Consider the following 12103-nt stretch of genomic DNA (forward strand, 5'->3'; position numbering starts at 1 on the left):
TGTGTGCCTAGAGCCCGTGCTCCGCAACAAGAGAAGCCACTGCAGTGAGAAGCCCGCGCATCACAACGAAGAGTAGCCCCTGCTCGCCACAACTAGAGAAAGCCCACACGCACAGCAATGAAGACCCAGCGCAGCCAAAAATAAATAAATAAATGCATTTTAAAAAAAAGAAATGACTATTCAGATCTTTGCACAGGTAGTACTATTTTTCAAAAGCCCCGCAGATGATTGTAACGTGGGGCGATGGTCGAGAGTCACCGAGACCAGCCCAAGCTCCACAAACACTAATCCCCGTGGCAGCTTCTTGCGCCCCCTACTGGCGATGGAGGGTAGTACCCTCCCTTATCCAGGTTCAAGGAGAGGGTGAATCCTTCCGGGGCCCCGAGGACCCTTCTGGAGCCAACCTCAGCACGAATCTTTTAGGAGATGTAGAAGTGGAGAGGGATGGCCGCCTCCTCTCTTCCTCACACACGCCCCCATCGGTTTTCTGCTCCCTGGGAGTCAGTGGAGATTCTGAAGTTTACCGAGGTGATGCCACCAAGATTCTTTCAGGCAACTCAGGGGTGAGGATCCCAACTCCACAACCCCTTTCCCCGAGATGGGTGCTTGGAGGGTGTGTCCTGGGGCCACCTCTGGGCTCGAGTTCACGACGACCCGTGGACCTGCCACGGTAATAGGCACTGGGTGTTCATTCAGAGTACGCTGGAGGGTCAGTGGGCGGGAGGGAGGAGGGACTGCAGGGTCAGCCTCCCGTCCCTGCCCCACCCGAAGCGAGGACCCGGGCATGTAGCTAAGCGGCCTGTTTTCGGTTGAATTGGGTCCCTCAGAAAGATACACGGAAGTCCTAGCCCCCCGGACCTCAGACTGTGACCCTACTTGGAAACAGGATGTAACTAGATGTAACTAGTTAAGATGAGGTCATACTGGAGAAGGTGGGGCGGGGGGGGGGGCCTGATCCAGGATGACCGGTGTCCTCATATTATAAAAGGGGAGAATCTGCCCGCCGAGACACACAGAGAGGAGAAGGCCATGTGATGACAGAGGCACAGTCTCAGGTCAGGGGTGCTGGCGACACCCAAAGCCAGAGGCTCGGGGAGGACCCTCTCCACAGATTGCAGAGGGAACGGGCCCTGCAGACCCCTGCGTCAGATGTCCCGCCTCTGGGAAGGGAGAGAATAGATTTCTGTTGTTTCAAGTCTCTGGTTTGTGATACTTTGTTACAGCAGCCCCAGGAAACCAGAAGGAGGACACACAGACTCGGCCCTCACCCGATGACCGTCTCCTCCAGGCTGGGCCCAGGCTTCCCGTTAGAGAGCCTCCCTGGTCCACGCGGGGGAGGGACGGCCCCGGAGCGCGCGGCCACCGCGGGCTTGGGGCAAAGAGGCTCTTTTCGGGTGTGACTCGTTCATTCCTCGTCTGTTTATAATATAGCTCATTGTTTTTAAAACTCTTTAGTAGATGGTTATGGTTTAAAACACGAACCATTATTTAAAACACTACAAAGAAAAAAGAAAAAAAATACTTTTGGATTGCATTATCCAGAAATAACCATTAGCTGAAGTAGGAGAAGATGTTGGAAAGCTCTCTCCACATGTGGCCCGGCTACGCACGCATGTACTGACAGGAGGTTCTGGGGCAGCAACGGTGTGAACCAGGCAGAACGGGACCCTCCCACTTCGCAGTCAGCTTGTTTCTGAATCTCCACGCTTGCCGACGTTGTTGGATGAACATCAACCATGCATATTTCTTTTTGAATCTGTGGGAATAAGTCCTTAAGGAAAATTCCCAGAAGTGGGATTGCTTCACCTCGGCCCCTTGGTCGTTGTTTTTCCTACTGTTAGAAGGAAACTATAGGCCTAAAAAGGAATCAATCGTGTTAGGCCCCAAGGCAGCAGATCAAGACTTAATACCTAACCCAAATACAGTTTCAGCTTTTCCTGGAATGTGATATTTAACCGACCAACCTGGCATTTCCTGGTCAGCACTAGGGGGTAATCTGACGGATAGACCCACTCCAATCCACACACCCACCGCCCCAGAAGGGTGACCTCACCTCCAACAATGCATTCTTTGTCAATTATCCTCCCTCCCCCACTCCCTGCCACCTTTAAAACCCTTTCCTTTCCTGCAGCTCAATGAAGCTACTTTCTATTTGCTAGATGGGCTGCTGCTGGATTCATGAATTGTTCAATAAAGCCAGTTTGATCTTTTAAATTACTCATTCAATTTTTGTTGTCTCACACGATAAAGTTACAAAAGTGATACATGTAGTTTTTTGTTTGGTTGGTTTGGGGTTTTGGCCACACCCTGTGGCATGTGGGATCTTAGTTCCCCCACCAGGGATCGAACCCGTGCCCCCTGCAGCTGAAGCTTGGAGTCTTAACCACTGGACCATCAGGGAGGTCCCTAGATGTAGTGTTGTGTTTTGTTTTGTTTTGTTTTTTACATCAAATGCAAAGTGTAAATGTAACAGTATCTTGATACTTGCCCTGTCCATGCTCATCCAGAAGGGGGATTGCTGTAAACAGTTGAGGGAAAATTTTTTTTTAATTAAAAGAAAATCAGTTGAGAGAAATTTTAATGAAGTATGGACTCCCATCTTTGTTCTCTCTTTCAATTAATATGTGACCATGGGGAAGGCTCTGGGTATACTTAATGCATAATTTCCTCATCTGGAAATGAAGTTATTGCCTACTCTCCTTTTCTCATGGGGTTTTATGACAATTAAATGACGTGTGTGAAATGGATCATTTACAAAAATGTATCGGGGCTTCCCTGGTGGCGCAGTGGTTGAGAGTCCGCCTGCCGATGCAGGGGACACGGGTTCGTGCCCCGGTCTGGGAGGATCCCACATGCCGCGGAGCGGCTGGGCCTGTGAGCCACGGCTGCTGAGCCTGCGCGTCCGAGGCCCGCGTACCGCAAAAAAAAACAAAAAATACAAAAATGTATCTGTACTAAGTCATGATGGAAATATCAACAATTGTCAAAGAATTTAAATTATTCTTACCACAGCCTTCAAATAAAACACAATTAAGTTGAAAACAAACAATAAAAAGAGAGTTTGAAAACCTAAATGTTTGTAGCTTAGAATGAAACACTTATGAATTATGGAGGAAAGTATAGTGGGGAATCACAAAATATTTAGATCTGAACGTCAATGAGCAGTTTATTAAAGTTTATTGTGTGATGCAGCAAAGGCCATACTTAGAGGCAAATTTATATCCTTCAACGCATTTATTAAAAAGAAGAAACATTTAAAAGAACTAACTTAAGAGTTTATTTTGGGACTTCCCTGCTGGTCCAGTGGTTAAGACTCTGGGCTTTTAATGCAGGGGGCGCAGGTTCAATCCCAGGGAACTAAGATCCCACATGCTTCATGGCATGGCCAAAGAGGGGAGAAAAAAAAAAAAAAAAGAGTTTCTTTTTAAAAGTTGAAAAAGGAACAGAAAGTATTTTTTTAATCACAAGATAATTAAAAATAGCAAAAATTAATAAAAGTATAATCAAAGAAGCAATAGAAAGGGTGAATAAAATTGAAACCCAGTTTAAAAAAAAGATTATTAATACTTCAAACTCTAGTAAGACTGAAAAAGAAGAAAGAATCACAAATAAACTAGATATAGGATGAAAGGGTGATATGGCTACAGACTAAATTTAAAATAATAAGAATACTATACATGTTTTATACTAATATTTTGAAAGCTTGGATGAATAAATGATTTTCTGTAAAAACTGCTAAAGTTGACTGAATAAAAAATGGAAACTATAAGTAAACTAATAATTTAAAAAATTAAACCAGTAGTCAAAAGTCTCCCTCAATCAAAAGATACCAGGCTTGGCCTCAGAAAGACAGATAACTCCTATTTCCTATAGACTATATGAAAAAGTAGGCTTGAATACAGAGTACAAGGAATGTGAACTATCGACCAATATCACTTGTGACTATAGATGTAAACTCATAAATAAAGTATCAGCAAAGGAAATTCAGCAATGTATAAAAACACTAATGCACCATGACAAGGTAGTTTAGCCCAGGATTACAATATGTTGTGAATCAGAAGATGTATTGTTGTAATCCACTGCAATAATAGAATAAAGGACAAAAAAACATGATCACTTTAACAGTTACAGAAATAATGTCTGATAAAAGTCAATAATTATGTGTGATTTTTTTAAGTCTTAACAAACATGGAATCAAAGGGATTTTCCTTACCCTGAAGAAAAAGGTATTTTTCACAAGCAAGCATCACACTTCCTATTTTAACTTTAAAAGCATTTCCATTCAAGCAAAAGAAAGGCAAGGTCATTTGTTATAACCCCTATGATTCTTCAAGGGCATCCTGGCTAATACAGCAAGAAAAAAGAAAACTAAGAGTTAACAAAAACTGGAAAGGAAGATGCATATCTTGTTATTATCTGGAGATGATATAATTGCATATGTAGAAAATCTGAGATAATTGACAGAGAAATAATTGTTTTGTTGGAAGTAATATCTATGCTACAAAAAAGTCAATAGCATGTTATCATCAACCATAAATAATTATAAAATGGAATAGAAAAAGATGCCATTATTCATACATCAAAAGTTACCAAAAATAAATATAATACAGGATATATGAGACTTTTATGGAGAAAAGTATAATCATTGTTGAAAGACATTTTCAAAGATACAAATAAATGGAGAGTCAAGTTATGACTTATGTATGAAATAAAGCTGAAAATTATGAAGCTGTCTACTCTCCTCAAATTAATTTCTTTTTGAATTTTTGAATTTTATTTTTTATGCAGCAGGTTCTTATTAGTTATCTATTTCATACATATTAGTGTATACATGTCAATCCCAATCTCCCAATTCATCCCACCACCACCACTTTTGCCCCTTGGTGTCCATACGTTTGTTCTCTCCATCTGTGTCTCTATTTCTGCCCTGCACTGGTTCATCTATACCATTTTTCTAGGTTCCACGTATATGCATTAATATACAATATTTGTTTTTCTCTTTCTGACTTACTTCACTCTGTAGGACAGTCTCTAGATCCATCCACGTCTCTACAAATAATCCAATTTCATTCCTTTTTATGGCTGAGTAATATTCCATTGTACACATGTACCACATCTTCTTTATTCTTTCGTCTGTCGATGGGCATTTAGGTTGCTTCCATGACCTGGTTATTGTAAACAGTGTTGCATTGAATATTGGGGTTCATGTGTCTTTTTCAATTATGGTTTTCTCTGGGTATATGCCCGGTAGTGAGATTGCTGGGTCATATGGTAATTCTATTTTTAGTTTTTTAAGGAACCTCCATACTGTTCTCCATTGTGGCTGTATCAATTTACATTCCCACCAACAGTGCAAGAGGATCCCCTTTTCTCCACACCCTCTCCAGCGTTTGCTGTTTGTAGATTTTCTGATAATGCCCATTCTAACTGGTGTGAGGTGATACCTCATTGTAGTTTTGATTTGCATTTCTCTAATAATTAGTGACGTTGAGCGGCTTTTCATGTGTTTCTTGGCCATCTGCATGTCTTCTTTGGAGAAATGTGTATTTAGGTCTTCTGTCCATTTTTTGATTGCGTTGTTTGTTTTTTTAATATTAAGCTGCATGAGCAGTTTCTATATTTTGGAGATTAATCCTTTGTCCATTGATTCGTTTGCAAATATTTTCTCCCATTCTGAGGGTTGTCTTTTCATCGTTTGTAGTTTCCTTTGATTTGCAAAAGCTTTTAAGTTTCATTAGGTCCCATTTGTTTATTTTTGTTTTTATTTCCATTACTCTAGGAGGTGGATCAAAAAAGGTCTTTCTGTGATTTATATCAAAGAGTGTTCTTCCTATGTTTTCCTCTAAGAGTTTTATAGTGTACGGTCTTACATTTAGGTCTCTAATCCATTGTGAATTTATTTTTGTGTATGGTGTTAGGGAGTGTTCTAATTTCATTCTTTTACACATAGCTGTCCAGTTGTCCCAGCAACACTTATTGAAGAGACTTTTTTCTCCATTGTATATCATTGCCTCCTCTGTCATAGATCAGTTGACCATAGGTGCATGGGTTTATCTCTCAGCTTTCTATTCTGTTCCACTGATCTATATTTCTGTTTTTGTGCCAGTACCATACTGTCTTGATTACTGTAGCTTTGTAGTATAGTCTTAGGTCAGGGAGTCTGATTCTTCCAGCTCCATTTTTTTCCCTCAAGACTGTTTAAGATTTTTTGTTCTAGCTCTGTAAAATATGCCACTGGTAATTTTATAGGGATTGCACTGAATCTGTAGATTGCTTTGGGTAGTATAGTCATTTTCACAATATTGATTCTTCCAATCCAAGAACATGGTATATCCCTCCATCTGTTTGTGTCATCTTTGATTTTTCATCAGTGTCTTATAGTTTTCTGAGTACAGGTCTTTTACCTTCTTAGGTAGGTTTATTCCTAAGTATTTTATTCTTTTTGTTGCAATGGTGAATGGGGTTGTTCCCTTAATTTCTCTTTCTGATCTTTCATTGTTAGTGTATAGGAATGCAAGAGATTTCTGTGCATTAATTCTGTATCCTGCAACTTTACCAAATTCATTGATTAGCTCTAGTAGTTTTCTGGTGGCATCTTTAGGATTCTCTGTGTATAGTATCATGTCATCTGCAAACAGTGACAGTTTTACTTCTTCTTTTCCAATTTGTATTCCTTTTATTTTTTTTCTTCTCTACTGCTGTGGCTACGACTTCCAAAACTATGTTGAATAATAGTGGCGAGAGTGGACATCCTTGTCTTGTTCCCAATCTTAGAGGAAATGCTTTCAGTTTTTCACCATTGAGAATAATGTTTGCTGTGGGTTTGTCATATATGGCCTTTATTATGTTGAGGTAGGTTCACTCTATGCCCACTTTCTGGAGAGTTTTTATCATAAATGGGTGTTGAATTTTGTCAAAAGCTTTTTCTGCACCTACTGAGATGATCGTATGGTTTTTCTTCTTCAATTTGTTAATATGGTGTATCACATTTATTTGCATATATTGAAGAATCCTTACATCCCTGGGATAAATCCCAATTGATCATGGTGTACGATCCTTTTAATGTGTTGTTGGATTCTGTTTGCTAGTATTTTGTTGAGGATTTTTGCATCATATTCATCAGTGATATTGGTCTGTAATTTTCTTTTTTTGTAGTATCTTTGTCTGGTTTTGGTATCAGGGTGATGGTGGCCTCATAGAATGAGGTTGGGAGTGTTAATTCCTCTGGAATTTTTGGGAAGAGCTTAAAAAGGATGGGTGTTAGCTCTTCTCTCAATGTTTGCTAGAATTCACCTGTGAAGCCTTCTGGTCCTGGACTTTTGTTTCTTGGAAGATTTTTAATCACAGTTTCAATTTCATTACTTGTGATTGGTCTGTTCATATTTTCTATTTCTTCCTGGCTCAGTCTTGGAAGGTTATACCTTTCTAAGAATTTGTCTATTTCTTCCAGGTTGTCCATTTTATTGGCATAGAGTTGCTTGTAGTAGTCTCTTAGCATGCTTTGTATTTCTGCGGTGTCCGTTGTAACTTCTTTTTCATTTCTATATCTATTGATTTGAGTCCTCTCTGTCTTTTTCTTGATGAGTCTGGCTAAAGTTTTATCAGTTTTGTTTATCTTCTCAAAGAACCAGATTTTAGTTTTATCGATCTTTACTATCGTTTTCTTTGTTTCCATTTCATTTATTTCTGCTCTGATCTTTATGATTTCTTTCCTTCTACTAACTTTGGGTTTTGTTTGTTTTTCCTTCTCTAGCTCCTTTAGGTGTAAGGTTAGATTGTTCATTTGAGGTTTTTCTTGTTTCTTTAGGTAAGCTTGTATTGCTATAAACTTCCCTCTTAGAACTGCTTTTGCTGCATCCCATAGGTTTTGGATCATGTTTTCGTGTAATTTGTCTCTAGATTTTTTGTGTGTGTGTGGTACATGGGCCTCTCACTGTTGTGGCCTCTCCCATTGTGGAGCACAGGCTCCGGACGCACAGGCTCAGCGGCCATGGCTCATGGGCCCAGCCGCTTTGTGGCATGTGGGATCTTCCTGGACCGGGGCACAAACCTGTGAGAGTCCCCTGCATCGGCAGGCGGACTCTCAACCACTGCGCCACCAGGGAAGCCCTAGATATTTTTTGATTTCCTCTTTGGTTTCTTCAGTGATCTCTTGGTTATTTAGTAACGTATTGTTTAGCCTCCATGTGTTTGTGGTTTTTACATTTTTTCCCCTGTAATTGATTTCTAATCTCATAACGTTGTGGTTGGAAAGGATGCTTGATATGATTTTTCAATTTTCTTAAATTTACCGAGGCTTGATTTGTGACCCAAGATGTGATCTCTCCTGGAGAAAGTTCCATGTGCACTTGAGAAGAAAATGTAATCTGCTGTTTTTGGATGGAATGTCCTGTAAATATCAATTAAATCTGTCTGGTCTATTGTGTCATTTAAAGCTTGTGTTTCCTTATTAATTTTCTGTCTGGATGATCTGTCCATTGGTGTACATGAGGTGTTAAAGTCCCTCACTATTATTGTGTTACTGTCAATTTCCTCTTTTATAGCTGTTAGCATTTGCCTTATGTATTGAGGTACTCCTATGTTGGGTGCATATATATTTATAATTGTTATATCTTCTTCTTGGATTGATCCCTTGATCATTATGTAGTGTCCTTCCTAGTCTCTTGTAACATTCTTTATTTTAAAGTCTATTTTATCTGATATGAGTATTGCTACTCCAGCTTTCTTTTGATTTCCATTTGCATGGAAAATCTTTTTCCATCCCCTGACTTTCAGTCTGTATGTGTCCCTAGGTCTGAAGTGGGTGTCTTGTAGACAGCATATATATGGGTTTTGTTTTTGTATCCATGCAGCCAGTCTATGTCTTTTGTTTGGAGCATTTAACCCATTCATGTTTAAGGTAATTATCAATATGTATGTTCCTATTGCCATTTTCTTAATTGTCATGGTTTTGTTTTTGTAGGTCCTTTTCTTCTCTTGTGTTTCCCACTTAGAGAAGTTCCTTTAGCATTTATTGTAGAGCTGTTTTGGTGGTGCTGAATTCTCTTAGCTTTTGCTTGTCTGTAAAGCTTTTGATTTCTTTATCGAATCTGAATGGGATCCTTGCTGGGTAGAGTAATCTTGGTTGTAGGTTCTTCCCTTTCATCACCTTAAATATATCATGCCACTCCCTTCTGGCTGTAGAGTTTCTGCTGAGAAATCAGCTGTTAACCTTATGGGAGTTCCCTCAACTGTTATTTGTCATTTTTCCCTTGTTGCTTTCAATAATTTTTCTTTGTCTTTAATTTTTGTCAATTTGATTACTATGTGTTGCGGTGTGTTTCTTCTTGGGTTTATCCTGCCTGGGACTCTCTGCACTTCCTGGACTTGGGTGGCTATTTCCTTTCCCATGTTAGGTAAGTTTTCGACTATAATCTCTTCAAATATTTTCTCGGGTCCTTTCTCTCTCTCTTCTCCTTCTGGGACTCGTATAATGTGAATGTTCCTGTGTTTAATGTTGTCCCAGAGGTGTCTTAAGCTGTCTTCATTACTCTTCATTCTTCTTTCTTTATTCTGTTCTGCGGCAGTGAATTCCACCATTCTGTCTTCCAGGTCACTTATCCGTTCTTCTGCCTCAGTTATTCTGCTATTGATTCCTTCTAGTGTGTTTTCTTTTCAGTTATTGTATCTCTGTTTGGTTGTTGTTTAATTCTTCTAGGTGTTTGTTGTTTAATTCTTCTAGGTCTTTGTTAAACATTTCTTGCATCTTCTCAATCTTTGTCTCCATTCTTTTTCCAAGATCCTGGATCATCTTCACTATCATTATTCTGAATTCTTTTTCTGGGAGGTTGCCTATCTCTGCTTCATTCAGTTGTTTTTCTGGGGTTTTATCTTGTTCCTTCATCTGGTGCAAAGTCCTCTGCCTTTTCATTTTTTCTGTCTTTTTGTGAATGTGGTTTTCCTTCCACAGGCTGCAGAATTGTAGTTCTTCTTGCTTCTGCTGTCTACCCTCTGGTCTCCTCAAATTAATTTATAAAGTCAATGCAATTCTAATCAAAATAGCAACATATATTTTATGGAAGTTGACAAGCATACCCAAAATTCACCTAAAAGGGCACAGAACCACCATTTGACTCAGCAATTCTACTCCAAGTTACTTCTCTGAGAGAACTGAAGACAAATGTACAAGCACAAAATCTTGTACATGAATATTCACACAGCATTATTATAGTAGCCAAAAAATGAAACAAACCACATGTCCACCAATGGATGAATGGATAAATAAAACATGGTCTATCCACAAGATGGAGTACTTTTCAGTCATAAAAAGGAATGAAGCACTGACACATGCTACACCCTGGATGAACCTTGAAAACGTTCAGCTGCATGAAAGAAATCAAGCCACATATTCATTCCATTTTTATGAAATATACAGAACAGGCAAATCTATAGAGACAGACAGTCCATTAGTGGTGGCCAGGGGCTCGGGGAGGGGTAGTGGAACATGGAGTGACTGCTGATGGGCATGGATTCCTTTTTGGAGTAACAGAAACATTTTAAAATTCGGAAAACATTATAGGTTACTCCCTGCTAAGATTGTTCGCAATGGAGACCATGTGTCATTATTGCCCGGGTGCTAAGCACACAAATGCCCATCAGTAGAGGAAAAAAGAGAGTGCATAACCATACAAGGGAATACTGCTCAGCCTTCAAAGGAAGGAGACTCTGCCCTATGCCACAGCATGGATGAACCAAGGACATTATGTTTCAGGGTCTGTCACAGGCTGTAATCAGGCCAGGACTGGGGTCCCATCTGAGCTGGACAGGGAGGGGCCAACATCCCAGCTCAGGTGGTTGTTGCAGGATTTGGTTCCTTGTGGCCCGTTAGACCGAGGGCCTCAGTTTCTTTCTGTCTGTTACCAGAGACCATCATCAGCTCCTTGCCATGTGGAACTATCCATAATGCAGCTCTCTCATCAGTTGGTAAGGGAGAGGGACATTGGGGTCTGCTAGGGGATGAAGACACATCTATGTTACGTGGTCACGGAAGAGGGCTCCCATCCCTCTGCCACATTCTACTGGTTAGAAGCAAGTCACAGTTCCGCCCACACTCAAGGGGTCGGGATCCCACAGGGGGTGACCCCAGTGTTGGGATCATGGGCCCAAGTCAATCTGCCCGCCACACCTGGGCTGTTGGTAAAATGGTCCCAAGGGCAAACACACCCTTGTAAGCCCCACGCTGACTCTACCCTGTGCTTTCACTGGGCAGGGTATTCCTTCTAACATCAGTCCCACGAGGCCCCAGAGAAGAACAATTCATCTCTGGAAACATCACTGTTTAGTTTCTAGCACCTGGACAGAGAATCTGGCTCCTAACGCTTCTTTTGGAGGCTAGACTCATCCTTACCTGTGTACTAAGTTATAAACACTCAATGGATGTGATTCTGCATTTAAGCAACAAGTTCAGCCTTCTCACCCAAAAAGATTGTTGCTTCTGAATATTACTAGAAATGAGATTTAAAGGAAGAAAACCTCAACATTGGGAAAAGAGAGCATTCTTCCAAGGAGTCCCAGTTGAACCTGTTAATAGAGCTTTTAACTGCAGGGAGATGCGTCACAGACCGCAGAAAGCAGTATTTTGTAGAAAATCCAAGACAGGTTGGCCAGAACAGGAAAGACAGCAACAGGACAAGAAGCCAACAGGCTTGGACAGAGTTCTTCTCAAAGATCCAAGCGTATAACGGGAGGAGCAGCAAAGGGAAACTACAATAGGTACTCGGTGGTGTTCTGGAAGCCTGAGGATGGACACTGAGCTAAAATCAGAGGAGTGTGTGCTGTCCCAGGGGCCTGAGGTCCGGGAAAAAGCACAGTAAGTCCCCTACATACGAACGAGTTCCCTTCTGAGAGCACGTTCGTAAGTCCAATTTCTTCCTAAGTCCAACACAGTTAGCCTAGGTACCCAACTAACACAATCTGCTATATAGTACTGTACTGTAATAGGTTTGTAAGTCTTTTCATACAAATAATACATAAAAAACAAACACAAAAAATAAAACATTTTTAATCTTACAGTACCTTGAAAATTACAACAGCTGGCATACTGGGGCTGGCATCGAGTGAACAG

The sequence above is a fragment of the Mesoplodon bidens genome, assembly GCF_964165515.1.
Source record: "Mesoplodon bidens genome assembly, chromosome: 17".
Taxonomy (NCBI): Eukaryota; Metazoa; Chordata; class Mammalia; order Artiodactyla; family Ziphiidae; genus Mesoplodon; species Mesoplodon bidens.